The following is a 15,631-nucleotide window of genomic DNA, read 5'->3' on the forward strand; positions in this document are numbered from 1 at the left end:
TACATTTTGAGCAGGAAGGGAAAATAACAACAAACCAAAGTACAGGAGTAAATCAACAACAGAAAATACATCATCTGGAGTGGCACAGTCAAAGTCCTGACCTCCAGAGATGCTTTTGCTTTGGCATGACCTCAAAAGAGCGATTCATACCAAACAACCCAAGATTGCTTCTAAACTGAAACACCTTTTTTAAAAGATAAAGGTGCAAAATTAATCTTGGCCTTTGTGAAGGTCTGATCCACAATTATAGGACATATTTGGTGAAGGTTATTGCTGCCTAAAGATTTAAATCCAAGGATTCGGATGGATGGATGGATGGATGGATTGATGGATAGGGTTGCAGTGATGCAAAGAGAGAAACAAATTAAGACAGACACAGATGATGAAATCCATTTAGCCTTTATTGTTTTCATCTCTAAGGTCTGAGGTACTGGCGTAATTACCCTTAGGTTTAAAAACCATGTTGTGGGCAGATGCAAGATGTGGGCTGATGCTTTGGCTTTCTGTATTTGGATTATTTGTTTGTGTGAATGTACTAGAAACCCTCTTAACTTACAGACTTACACTTATAGATTTAGAATAAATCACAATTTAGGACGAATAAGGATAAGACATGTTATCCTCCACAGCTCCATTACATTTGATGAAACTGAGCAAATTTAATTCAGAAAAAAAGGTACATTTTGTTAAAGCTACATTCTGATAAAGATCGCACACTTTGTGAATTTGGAAAGCACCCAGGCAGGAAATCTGCATGTATTTTCCCACACTATTTTCATTGAAGATAACAACAACACACATTAGGCAACATGCGTTGGTATTAACACAATAACATGACTCTCTTACATGCCACAAACAATCCATTGCAGACATTCTTTATTCTATTCCATGTAGTAAAATTAGTGTTTCCTCTCTTTGTGTTATTTATAAGTTCTATGTTTCATAAAGACAAAATATTGTAAAGGCTTTAAAATAATGTTGCCCTAAGGGAGATTGAAAATAATACCTACTAATAATACACAAACAAATAGAGATTAGAATGGATATTTATAACAAATATTTTCATACTCTTAGTAGATTGACTCTTGTCATATGTTTTCATTGCTGTGAACACTTTGTGTCCCAGAACAATGTGCTGAAAGACTCCAATTACAATGTAAACACACACATTTAGATTTTTTTTTATTTTATTTTAATTGTGTGGCTTAATTTTGTACCCATTAATATTCTTATATTAAGTATGGGAGGAAAAAGTTGTAAATTTAAGAAATGCAATCAGGCTACAAGCTTTATCTCCTTGCACAGGACCATCTTTTCACTATTATCAGCCAAAGAACATTTGGCAAGAATTATTTTTTCCATCAAAGTTAATGAAATGCTGTGCATTTTTTTTAAGAATAAATGGGTAAGTTAAGCCTCGATTTATACTGAAACTTGTTCCAAGAATGTTACATTTAGATAGAAACTAGAAAGAAAAGAAGAAGAAAAAACACAAGCGCACTTCAGTAATGCCTATTATCCATTATCAAAGAATGTTTTGGCAACATACTACAGTTAACATATGGCAATTACAAACTGCAGCACAGATGAAGAGCTCTAGACTAATGAGACAACTGTAGCAACTTAACTCACATAATAGAAACTTTGAACACCTCTAAACTCTTTACAATTTGCAAAATCCCTGTTAAAATGGTCAAGAAAAGTGGCATCATGATTGTTGTCAGCTAAAGATCTAAGGTGTTTACTAATCATTAAAAGTGCTTATGTATCTCTCAACAACAAGAGACTTAATCAAGTGTATGAATGATCATATCAGTTTTCTAATATCAGCTTTCCATAAGTGAAAAGACTTCCTCTCACATTTGACAAAATTAAAACTGCTGGCTGTATTACTTTACTCATATACATAATATACAACATAATATGTTTTTCTTTACTCACTCTGTTCTTCACTCTTCTTGAAATTGGTTCCAGGGAGGCTAAAGCAGGTGCAATAGTCATACACAGCCACAATGAGCCCATAATGGCTACCATAGTACTGTGACCTCTGCTTTTCAGGTTTCACTAAAAACAAAAAAATAATAAATAAATAAAGTTAGGAATGGAAAGGCTCTTGGTTTTATGATGCATCCCTGATACATCACAAGCCAATTCAGATGCAGGAACAAGTGGCAATTGTACAGCACGAGAAGGCAAAACAATCTCCACATGTGAGAGAATTACATGTTTGAAAAAACTGTATTGTAAAGCATGAAATTGACACATGCACAGTTAGAACAGTTTCACAACATTTTCTCTGCTTAATAATTTACAGTGTTTTGGCAGTAGACTTCAAAATGGAGGCTGGGTAGAGAGAGAATGTGAGAGCATGCTGAGGCCATGAGCATTTGGAGTTCCTCACATGCTCGTGTTTTTCTATTTGTTTACAAGTGGCTGTCTTGACAGGTCCACAAGCTTTTGCTTTCCTTCATGAGTCTAAAACAAGCAGATGGTGTTTGTGAGAATCTTTGAGGTCCTTATGTTCCTCAAGAAGCTCCTTTGCTTCTGGTTCCCATGTTTATGCCAAATGATGACGTGACAGTTTCAAAAGTTTAAGCAAGAAAAAGAGATTCAATCCCTTTTCCTCTCTTTCCTCTGCCTTTCACCATTTGGGTCCCAAATCCATCTGTAGGAAGTGAGAGGCAGATGGTCTGGCTCTCCCTGCTGGTGTTAAGAGGAAATGCACTCAGCAGGCGATCTCCTCTAGGGTACCCAGGGTGGTCTGCAGAGAAACACTGACTGTGTGGCTAATCGATTCTGAGTGGTTCACCACAGGATCACAGGTGCTCTAAATAAATAAATAAATGTAAAAAATATACGTTATCAATATTATTGGAATAGTTCATTTAAAATTAAAATTATTGAATTCCCATCAAGCCATCCTCACACAAACTAATCATTTGGCTTCAGAATACTTGGAATATTGCATATGAGTTGTGTGGAATGCTTTTATGAAACTATTATGGAGAATTTGTTTTTCCTCCTTTGAGCTTGACAGCCATTGTGAATTCATGTTTTGATCGGGATAAAAGTACAATCTCTTGTATAGCAAGCACTGTATAAAGCTATATATATATATATATATATATATATATATATATATTTTTTTTTTTTTTTTTTTATTTGCACTACATTTATTTATTCAAATACTAACATACAGTATATGGGCATCACTTCTGTGTTTATTGTGTTCAATTAAAGTCCCACAGACACACTACATTAACTCCTACCCCTATCGCACACTGTACGATTTATAATTGTCCAATACTGTACAATATGAACACACTGATATCGCCATGACACACTGTGTGACATTATGTCTGACTGCACGATATACATCGTAGCCGACAGTGGTCCCAATCGTCTCGATCAGTGAACATGACTCAAGTTTTGGGAGTGTTGCGGAATAGAAGCGAAACGGCGAAATTTGCCCACCACGGAGTAGCATTTTTTTTTCTCTCTGAAAGTCAGGACATCAGCATTTCCATTGCTCCAATACCATTACACCAAGAGCATAGACTAACATTTAGTTCCATCTATAAGATGGATTTTGTCAAATAGGGCTATAATGAGACAGCTTGATCACAAATACAGAAAACTACAGATGTTGAGAATGAACTTGAGTGCGGGAGGAAGCCTACAGTAATAATGAGCTACCACAAGCAAATATTCATTGTGGAAATAAAAAAAAAAATGTGGCCTGAAAAATGACTAAGGTGGGTTATAGTACATCTATCTCCTCTTTTAGATTAGTAAAATATCAGCCACGCAAAATTTATAAAGGCTGATAATATATCATGCTTGGAAATACCCTATGGATGCACAAACATGACAGAGATTTCTATAATTGCATCCAACTGTATTTGCTGATTTGGATTAAAACATCCCATAAATACTTACCAGTATAAATTGTTCAATCTTTCTATTTTATTTTATTTATTTATAAATATGGTGTGAATCTTAACTAAAGAAGTTTACAGATGTTTAAATTTATTAAAAGTAAAATAGTAATTTAAAAAAGTTTTAAAAGAAAATGCATGATAAATGTAAAGAAAAATGCAATAATTTATTTATTTTAATTTTGTAGCCTAAGCTCTGTATTTATTTAATTCAGAGAACAATGCTTTCATATTGCTGGAAGTGGTGGTGGCGTAGTGGGCTAAAGCACTGAACTGGTAAGCAGAAGGTTGTTGGTTCGATCCCCACAGCCACCACCATTATGTCCTTGAGCAAGGCACTTAACTCCAGGTTGCTCCGAGGGGATTGTCCCTGTAATAAGGGTATTGTAAGATGCTTTGGATAAAAGCGTCTGGTAAATGAGGTGTTACACTTTTCTCGAAGTATTTTCTGCTTATTTATTTATTCAAACTTTTTATATAAAATGAAAAGAAGAAAAAATAATGAAAGTACTTGAGTAGAGTGATAACTGGGCACAAATGGTGCAAGCTATGGTGTAAACGCGGAGCAGGTTTCTTTCCAAGTGAATTGCTCACTATACGGCTACGATGCTAAAATTCAGACACTGACAAAATTTCGTCGGAGTCTGAAGATCATCACAATAGCTATTAATGGGCCGTCTGTGAACATGTCATACTGAACGTTTTAAGATTGCCGATTTTGCCCTACAACGAGAGAAATCCTTTAGGATTCCCAAAATTTGTCTCAGACAGCAGAATCTTGGCCAAAATCTTACAGTGTGCACTTGTGTAGATTACTGAGATGCAATCTACACAAATGATGCTGAACTGCGTTAACGTGTGCACCTCTGGATCAGACCCTTTTCTGCACTCCTCAATATTCACCATTACCAAATTACTATGAAATCAATATTTATATTCATTTTTATCTATTATTTTAAGTAGTATTAAAGGAAATATTAGGAGAGGGAAAAAGGAAATTGGATTGGAAAAAGAGTGGGACAAAAGGTGCACTCTGAACTGCGGTCGCCAGGACAACACTTTGTATTCACACTTTCTTTACACCATATGCCACTGCAGCGACACCTGTTGTCTATTATGTTATATATTCATGTGGTTTCACCAAACTCTTGGGATGCAAATAGCTACACAGTGTGACAGATGCTATTTACACCCGGGTTTTGTTTTTCCTTTTTTTTTTTTTTTATACTGAATATTTTTTGGAAAGATTATTTATTTCGATTTTTTTTTATGTTTCATCAGCTTAACATTCAACACCAATTTAAACAACAGTGCAACCCATTCCCGTCAAAGGTAGGCTTAATATGTCATTACTCTGAATAAGGTCCATCCAGGTTTAGAAGGACAATGAGGGTGAGCAATTAAGATAGAATTGACATTTTTGGGTGAACAATTCCTTTAAAAAAACATTTCCATGCAATATTCAATGTTCCTGATATCTAAATAAATCATTTGAAACTCAGTAGGAGATTACCACATCCTCTCCATGACTCTCCTCCTCCTCTTCCCGGTTCAGCAGGTCCAACAGTCTCTCCTTCACCACCTGCCAGTAACACATCACAAACCACCATCTCATTCACTGCCAAATCAGGTCTCATACTACTGCCCTGAGATCAACTTTGAAACTATGCCAGGGCTGCATTAATCAACTTGACACCATGGGTTGCAGGACAGGGCACTGGCCACTAGGGGGGTCTCGGAAAAAGTACATTTAAAATTATTCATTTTGGTCTAATTGTATATCCACTCATCAATTGTATTTCCATCCAAGTTTGCTCTTAGCTCTGAAGTGTGTTTTCCAATGTTGACACTAGGGTTTGGTATCGAGTTTGAAAAAATCGAATATCAAAAAACTAATTTAGATACCTAAGGGGTTAATCTCGTCAACGTCAGGGATAAGCATGTTGCATGCTAGATGTGCCCAAATCTAAAAGTGCCGGTGATTGGCCGTGTTTAGGCATCAAAGAAAAACACTAGTTTACGCTGGTTAGGCCCAAGACGTGGCTCACACGTGAGGCTGTAGTAGTATGCGACCTAACCCCCATAGATGTAAGAGATGTGGAAAAGATCAACAGTGTGGCTACATTTCACCAGGCTCGATGCCAACAGCGTGCAATGCAATATTTGCGACAAGATCGCAAAATGTCAAGAGCTTCATCAGATTTGTAGTGTTGCCGATCTTGGCAGCAATTATCTTGTCGCAAATATTGCATTGCTGCCAAGATCGGCAACACTACAAATCTGATGAAGCTCTTGACATTGCACGGAATAAACTTAAGAGCAGAGAGTTGCTCCGTCTTCGACTGCAAAAAGACCGAGTCGGTGCAGTCATCCTCTCAGCGTCCTCCTGCCACAGTGCTTCCTTCAACATGCCCACCATACAAGTCCTCCTTCAAAACTACTGATGAATGCAGTGGCGCATTGATTGGGACACTGACAGGTAAGGTTAACATTTAGAAAACAAACCAACAAACAAAATTGTCTAACTTGTAGTGGTACATACTTGTGTACTTGTTAAATTAACGTTTCTGTGTGTGGTGACATAGTCCTATAAACTGGGACCTACGTAACGTTAGATATTGTTTGGATGTATGGCTATAGATAGCTAGCTAAATCGATGCTAAAAATGCTTTAAGGTTGACAGTAACTGATCAAGTTTAACATACATTAAACTAGTTATCTTGTTAAACTGTACTTGTCCTTAGGGTTGGCTGAATTAACAATTTAGCTTTCTTGTTTTTTTTTTTCTCTTCATATTAAAGTTATAGCCTCTGCCCCTGCTGACCCTGGTATGAGGAGACCAGAAGTCTTTGAGTCTGTTAAAAAGTCAACAAACTGAAAAAAATTAGTAATGTTTGTAATCTTGTTAAAATGGATTTCATCATTTTATCGAAAAAAGTATCGTTTAGGAACCAGTATCAAAGTCAAGGTATTGGTATCGATATCTACATTTTTTTAATGATACCTCTTTTTTAAGAGGCCTCTTTTGCCAGCTTGATTTTATAAATGTGATTGAAGAATTTGCTTGTAAGAGCAGAAAGGCCTTCTGGCAGTGGTGAAAGGCATTTAATACATTTTTAGATCTCTACTTGACTGTTTCTGTAGTTGTACAGTGATTTTAATGTAAATCTAATCTAACTGAGCGCAACAGTTGGGTTCTGGAAGTAAAATCCCCATTCGTTTTTTCCATAGACAAATAATTTTTTTTCTGATAACTTTCAAACCTTTAAAGACTTTTAACTTTTAAACCAACCATGTGCTCTGTGGTTGTTCATTAACAATATGCTTCTTTTGTAACCATCAGTCTGGGTTATTTCAAACTCATTGTTAAAAAATCATGTTTCAGAGCTTGTTTTCTGGTGAACAACTACACTACCCTTGGCCGAGCAGTGAAAGATCAACCAATCAGAGAACTGCGGTGAAAGCCCACCAAACATGCCCGGAAGCAACAGCACACTCCTATGACACACTGTGAATGAAACAAATTAGTTGGCCTGCCCTCACCCTAAAAGTGCACATATATTTAAGCAATATCACACAAGCAAGTGTGGGATATGGCCCTAAAGAGGCTGCAGGTCAAGTGCCGTATGTAATCACAGCAGTGCTGAATTAGGGCCATATGGCACAATTGCGAATGTGATATTGCTTATATACAGCAGTTCAATGAACAAGTAAATTTAAAAAAATTAGGCGAAACTGAGTACAGTCATAAAAACGCATTTGTGCATGGAACTACTTTATACCGTGGCAGATCAGAATCTACCATTGCTGGTTCAAACCAAATGATGTGTCCAAGCCTACGATAGTAATTCAAAAATGTCCCTTCAGAAATAGTATCATGGCTTTTGCTGTTTCTACCAAGTTATTGGATAAACAAGGATGGATGTGTGTTTGTGTGTGTGTGTGTGTGTGTGTGAGAGTGAGAGAGAGAGAGAGAGAGACACACACAGAGCGTGTGTGATCACCTGTTGCCATACCCAAGCAGAGATGCTGTCAGCTTTCTGGAGATCAGCTTTCTCAGTGGAAAAATATCCATCCAAGTGGGGGTAATTCTCCCTATTTCATGGTAGCGGGTGCACAAGAGTCATTCACTATTGAAACCGCAATGTCCTCCGCCATTTTGAACAGTACTTTTTCTCCAATGTGGAAACTCCAGTAAGAGGTAAGCGCCTTGAGTTGTGTAATGAATCTGCCTGTTGTGTCTCTCAGCTGTGATGAGCTGTAATGCTGAAGTTGTTCATTTAAAGCCGTTTAAAGTTATTTTCTAGCTGTGGTCGTGTAGTAGTAATACAAGAATGTATACATGTATGTATACAATGACCGACGGATTCACTTCACATCATCAACTGCTCATATTACACACATAAATTGTCTTTTGTCACCACCTGATGGCTAACATATGTAATGTCAAAAAATCGAATAAAAAATACATGTAAGAGAAACTTATACAGTAACTCTTAATGCATATGCACTACTCTTACTTTAGATCAGCATGAACACAAGCGGAGTGATACACACTCAGTGAAGCATTAGAGTGCTGATGGTTTTAGACCATCAGGGCTCATGGATTGTCTCTTGTCCAATCAGATTCGAGGACCGGAACTAACTGTTGTATTTTTGTATATATCTGAATATTTCACCAAAAACATAAACTAAATTTGTTTCTATATTATAATCAACAACCTAAAATAAATAGTTTTATATATTCACATGGATTTTAATTCAATTCCTTCATTTGCAATGCTTTATGGGATTGTAGTTTGTGCCTTTGTGAAAAATGTAAGTACACAGTCTTGTACCTTTGTTTGTTTGACTTATTTTTCAAATAATCTTTGCTTCAAAACGAAGTATGTTATATTGTGATTCACCTCAGAGTTGATTGGTTTGGTTCATGGCTTAGAACTCTTATGGAGGATTTCACGAGTCTCATGCATTTCATGAGATTTCAAAAGACTATGGAATAAATTAATGGGAAATATACTTCCGGAACCCAGATGGCTGAAAAAGTGGGTGGTCACTGTTGCGCTCTTTTGGCATAGACAGAGACCAGATACCAAAATTCAATCGACAAAAAGGCATGACAAAACATTGCCACAAACTGCTTTTTTTTGGTGTAACCAACATTCAGGTTGTATTCATGATGCGAAATAATATTTTGGACTTCCATAAACCAGTTAATTTTAGATGTTACCAAATTAAGCAATTTTTTGTTGGTTAATTCAAAAAGATATCAGTGTAGGGTCCTTCCACAGATCCATAAAAAGCCAGTCAAGGGACTGATGATGGTTTTGCAGTACAATGATTTACATTTACGAGAGGAATATTGATATAAAGAAATTCATTGCATGGCATTATTTTGTTTAGTTATTAAATTTGCACTCAAAGAAATGTTTCCTAAATGACGAAAAATTATTTAAAGGAACATTGGTGCTGGTGTTTCAATCAAAGGTAGTGCTTGGCCTTTAAAGTTTGAGAGCCAAAGACGTAGGTTATTTTTGTTTATACACTTTATCAGGTTAATCAAGCCTCCGAGAGGGATAAAGGCTGACTGCGGAGGATTGTGCGGGAGAGAGATAGTTTAAGAACATGTCCGTCGTGCGTGTGTGTTTGTCTTTTAAGTTTATCATTAAAAATATTATTTGTATCATCAAGCCGTTTCTCGTCTCCTCCTTTCAATTGAACTTCTTTACACTGGTGCCGAAACACGGGAAGGAGGAGCGATCAACAGTGAGTTCTCGCCACTACCGCCCACCCCAAGGGAGCAGCTGCCGAGGGATGAGGCACCTGGCCTCCTGGAAGCGGACGACGGATGCCGACCGCGAGGGGGCTCCTAACAGACCGCCTGGAGTGGGAGAACTGCTGCCAGGGGCGGAGGAGTCCCCTTCTGTTTCCCAAGAACGCGGTGGGGTGTTCCGCCAGCCAGGGGCTGGAGGTCGGCCTCCGATCCACCCGGAGACGGCTGTCATTCGTTAGAGGGTGGAGGAGTGGCCGAGGAACAAGCCACGGCGTATCGGAGAACTGGCGAGTAAGTTTTTTTTTTTATCCCTTTATCCCTCTCTGAGGCTTGATTAGCCTGATAAGGGACCGGGTGTGTATAATCACAACCTGGCCCCGCACTCCGCCCTGCCACATGTTTCTTTTCTTTTTACGAGCTTTGTCAAAAGCAGCCAAAAAGCTTATAATTCATCAAGGCTTAAGCTTCAGAAAAAGTTTTATTATGAAATCTGACATCCAGCATCAAAAGTTCATAAAAAACGAGAGGACAGAAAACAAAATGTGTGTGTGTGTGTGTCCAAGGGCATGAGTGGTGTAAGGGCTTGTGCTGGCTGCTGCACAGAGCAAAGAGACCAGCAGCAAAACAGAATTAATGAAGGATAATTTGGATGAAACTGGACAGAAAACAAAATGTGTTTGTGTGTTGTGTGTGTGTGTGTGTGTGTGTGTGTGTGTTTGTGTGAGCGAATGCGTGTGTGCGCGTGCGTGTGCGTGTGTGTGTGTGTGTGTGTGAGTTTCTCTGAATACATTTACATTTTTTTTCATGTCTGAGTATGTTTATGACAAAGCATATTGCTGTGTGTATGCTTTTTCTGTGCCTCTGATAGTCTGGACATGGACCAGTGTGTGTATGTGTGTGTAGATTAATACATACCTCATACGCATAATCAAATATCTCCAGTATGGTCAAAATGCTTGCACCGATAAACAAACCCATCTGACCACCAATATCACCTGCAACAAACATGTATGTATGATTTAAAGGAATAGAGAATGAAAAGATTAAAAAGTATTATGCAGTGCTTTGTTACCTAGTAGACCTGCCACCTCATAAGCTTTCTTCTGCTCTATGGTCACATAGTTCAGTGCCTCGAAAAACACATCCAGAACCAGAATATTGTCCCTGCAAAAACAAAGCAGAAAGATATACTGTATGTTTTAAAAGTTTTCAGCTTTAGATTCAATGCAAATGCTTTGACAAGTAAAGCAAAAATGCTGTTTAATGAAAGGCAATCACATTCAATTCAAACAAATTTCATATTTAATGGAGTGAATCTCAAATTGTCCAAAATTGGGTCACCATTATGTTCTGATGAAAAAAATACATACAATAAAATCATACAATTGTGTACAGTTAAAAAATAGGCTTATCAACTTTCAAATGAGAGTTGGAGGTGTTTTCCATATAGTTTGGTACTTTAAATTAAACTCTACATTGTGCAAATTCATCTGTCACTTGGAATTATACCTTACAATAATACAATATTTAGCCTGCAGTTTGTTTTTCAGCTGTGTCAGAATGGTAAATCACACTTCTGCTTCTTTTTATGCATTACTCAGCCTACTGTATATGCCATGTTAATAATTTAGCATATTATGCACTTTAATATTTTATTTAAATAAAGTCAATTACAACTTGGATACTTTGTTGTTGGGTTGCAACTTGATGTCCAATGTAAAATCTTGTAAAAAGCAAAACTACTTAAGAACATCTGGTTCCCCTTCTGTCACTCACTCGACTCTGTGTCAATTTAGTGACAATAGGGGTCACTCTTGAGAGCCCATAACACTTCTATTCTTTTGAGAAAAGGCCAATAAGGATTGGCAAGTGGAATTTGCATACCACTCCCTCGGACAAACGGGTATATCTGGGCAGCGATCACACTGAGCCAGCGTTCTCATTGCGAGAATATGACCATGGCAACATTACGGTCACGGCTTTCTACCGAAGCAGGAAAGCCACTCTAGCCTCCCCCCGTGCTGTGCCTTCTACCCACAGGTATGAGGACAGCCCGGCTGGTGCTGGAGGCCATTTGGGGAGTTTAATGGGCATGGTCTCGCTGGGTAATTCCCTGCAAACCTCCCATTCCCCAGCACGCTCCTTTGCTCCTGTCCAGTTCCGAAATGAGACCAGCCCGCCTCATGGCCAGCTTGACGTCTCTTTCAGAGCCTGCGAGCAGGATGAGTCTTTGATCGCTGCATCGGACAGTGCACTGGCGATGTTGGACGCTGAGTACTCAAATGGGCTGCAACCTTCGGGTCTGCCCGCCTAGTCTGAGGCTGACGAAGAGCTGACCGCCATGCTTGCCCCGGTCACCGTGAGTATTGGGTCGGACTGGAACCCTCCACCCTCCCCTGAGTGCTTGCTGCTTGATGTTTGGTTCCTTGGTTCAGGGTGATGCTCACGGCCACGTGATGTGCTGCAGGAGCTGTGCTCTGCGACCGACCTCGCCCTCTGGGCGACGAAGATCATGGGGCGAGCACTCGGGCAGGCGATGTCCTACTATTACTATGTCCTGTAACCTACTATTACGCATGCAACAGCTTGCTGGCACCTGCATCAGCAGTTCACGTAACACGGTTCAGCTGTTGTGCAGTTTTTCTATATGGAACCCTACTGTCAATACATCGACACAACATAGAGTGTGTGACAGAAGGGGAATGTCTTGATTACTGGCATAACCTCTGTTCCCTGAAGGAGGTGACAGACATTGAAATAGAAAGCAAGCAACAAAATGTTCTGTTGTACATTGCTTGCCATAGCTGGTTATTAGAGAAACTCGAATGAACATAGACGAGATTTGTTATACTTTTAACATGTATTGTGTCGTACCAGGTTAGGACACAGTGTTCTTCTATTTCTTACACACATACACACACATGCTCTTCACACCACAGTCTCAAGAATTGGGTCAAAGTTGCCCCAGTATAAATCTGCTGTGCCCCAGTAAAATCTTAAGTTTAAGTTTTAACAATTTACTTTATTTGTCAGTGATTTCATTTAGAGCTGGGAAATAATTAATGGATCTATCTAAATGCTTGTCACGGAGCCCGGCCGAGCACAACCCGAAAAAGCGACGTGAAACCCCCCTCTACATCCCTTGGGCCCACCACCCATTGGAGAAACCGCAAGAGTCGGGTGCGCTGCCATATGGGTGGCAGTGAAGGCCGTGGGCCTCGACGGACCAGACCTGGGCAGCAAAGGCTAGCTCTGGGGACATGGAATGTCACCTCACTGGGGGGGAAGGAGACGGAACTGGTGAGGGAGGTGGAGCGTTACCAGTTGGATCTGGTGGGGCTTACATCAACGCACAGTTTTTGCTCTGGATCCGTACTCCTGGATAGGGGATAGACTCTATTCTTCTCTGGAGTTTCCCAGGGTGTGAGGCGATGGGTGGGTGTGGGGATACTCACGAGCCCCCGGCTGAGCGCCACTACGTTGGAGTTTACCCCGGTGGACGAAAGGGTTGCCTCCCTACGCCTACGGGTTGTGGGGGGAAAACTCTGACTGTTGTCTGTGCATATGCTCCGAACAGCAGTTCAGAGTATTCGGCCTTCTTGGAGACCCTGAATGGAGTCCTGAATAGGGCCCCAGTAGGGGACTCCATAGTGATGCTGGGTGACTTCAACGCACACGTGGGAAATGACAGGGACACCTGGAAAGGCGTGATTGGGAGGAACGGCCTCCCCGATCTGAACTCAAGTGGATGTTTGTTATTAGATTTCTGTGCTAGTCATAGATTATCTATAACAAACACCATGTTCGAACATAAGGATGATCATAAGTGTACGTGGTACCAGAGCACCCTAGGCCGAAGGTCGATGATTGATTTTGTAATCGTGTCGTCGGATCTGAGACCATATGTTTTGGACACTCGGGTGAAGAGAGGGGCAGAGCTGTCAACCGATCACCATCTGGTGGTGAGTTGGGTCAGGGGGTGGGGAAAGACTCTGGACAGACCTTGGAAGCCCAAGCGAGTAGTGCGGGTGAACTGGGAATGTTTGGAGGAGGTCCCTGTCCGTGAGATCTTCAACTCACACCTCCGGCGGAGCTTTTCAAGCATCCCTGTGGAGGTTGGGGACATTGAACCGGAGTGGGCAATGTTCAAAGCTTCCATTGCCGAAGCCGCAGTGGAGAGCTGCGCCCTCCAGGTTTTAGGTGCCTCAAGGGGTGGTAACCCTCAAACACCGTGGTGGATACTGGTGGTCAGGGAAGCCGTCCGACTGAAGAAAGAGGCCTTCTGGGATTTGTTGTCCCGGAGGTCTCCGGAGGCAGCTGCAAGGTACCGACAGGCCCGAAGGGCTGCGGCCTCGGCCGTGAGGGAGGCAAAGCAGTGGGTGTGGGAAAAGTTCAGAGAAGCCATGGAGAAGGACTTTCGGTCCGCACCAAAGTGCTTCTGGAAAACCGTCCGCCACCTTAGGAGGGGGAAACAGGGAACCATCCAAGCTGTATACAGCAAAGATGGGACGCTGTTGACCTCAACCGAGGAGGTTATTGGGTGGTGGAAGGAACACTTTGAAGAACTCCTAAATCCCAACACGCCCTACAAGCGGCCGAAATGGGCTTCCTCAGAAGGGTGGCGGGCTTCTCCCTTAGAGATAGGGTGAGGATCTCAGTCATCCGTGAGGAGCTCGGAATAGAGCCGCTGCTCCTTTGCGTCGAAAGGAGTCTGTTGAGGTGGTCTGGGCATCTGGTAAGGATGCCCCCTGGCCGCCTCCCTAGGGAGGTGTTTCAGGCACGTCGAGCTGGGAGGAGGGCTCAGGGAAGACCCAGGAATAGGTGGAGAGATTACATCTCCACACTGGCCTGGGAATGCCTCGGGGTCCCCCAGTCAGAGCTGGTTAATGTGGCTCGGGATAGGGAAGTTTGGGGCCCCCTCCTGGAGCAGCTGCCACCGTGACCCGACTTCGGATAAGTGGTTGAAGATGGATGGATGGATGGATAAATTACAAACTAACTAGTAAGCCCTTAGTGTGAACCTAAAACCTACATCCTAAATTATATGAGAACTTACGCACAGATGGTGCAACCCCACCCAAGAATTGAGATAGGCTATGAAAACATGATGAAGCTTAAGTAAGTTTCTAATAATACCAATTATCTTATTTTGACATTATTGGCTTCTGTAGATGGACATCAAAAATTATTTGGATGAAGCAGGGACAGGAAAGCCAAAAGGAGAGATGAGTTTGAGGGAGATAAGACTTGATAAACAAACTACGTCCTCAGCTATCAGAGTCAGGTTTCAGACATCAGATGAAAAATAATCAGTTTCAGGAAATATTCTGTCTATGGAATTGCAGAGAAAATAATAGTAGTACTGTCTTTGATTGTGAATGATAACAATGAATCAATCTTTTGGATATTAAATTAATTTAATTTAGTTTAGGACACTACATAAACAATTAGCAATAACTATGGCTGCTGTGTGCTAATTACCTAGTGACTAAAAATAACTATAGTTTGGCTTGTATTCAGTTGTTCATGTACATTATGTTGAAGATACTTCAATAAATATTTTCATAAAGATCAATATCTCTGCATGTTTACCTTTCCCAGTACAAGGCTTTCAAGAAAGAAAAAATAAAGAGATATGAGTAATGGGTAATAATTACGTAATAATTTCATGCGTCCAGGAGTTAAAAGTAATGTTACTTGTTTTTTTGTTCTGTTTTTTTTTTTTTACCATCATAAAATGAAGCAGTCTAGAGAAGCTTGTATCTCTAGTGGGACACTAGAATGATGATGTGCTGCCTGCATTATGCTGATTTAATTGACACTGTGCTTGAGCAACAGCTCTGTGTGTGTGTGTGTGTGTGTGTGTGTGTGTGTGTGTGTGTGTGTGTGTGTGTGTGTGTGTGTGTGTGTGTGTGTATGT

At 40.4% G+C, this 15,631-nt stretch overlaps 1 pseudogene; it reads right to left on the reverse strand.

Moving 5' to 3' along the window:
* Positions 1 to 403: 403 nt before the first annotated feature.
* LOC127648087 (acid-sensing ion channel 2-like) overlaps positions 404 to 15,631 on the reverse strand; it is a 220,689-nt pseudogene continuing 205,461 nt past the window's right edge.

Source organism: Xyrauchen texanus, chromosome 8, assembly GCF_025860055.1.
Source record: "Xyrauchen texanus isolate HMW12.3.18 chromosome 8, RBS_HiC_50CHRs, whole genome shotgun sequence".
Lineage (NCBI taxonomy): Eukaryota > Metazoa > Chordata > Actinopteri > Cypriniformes > Catostomidae > Xyrauchen > Xyrauchen texanus.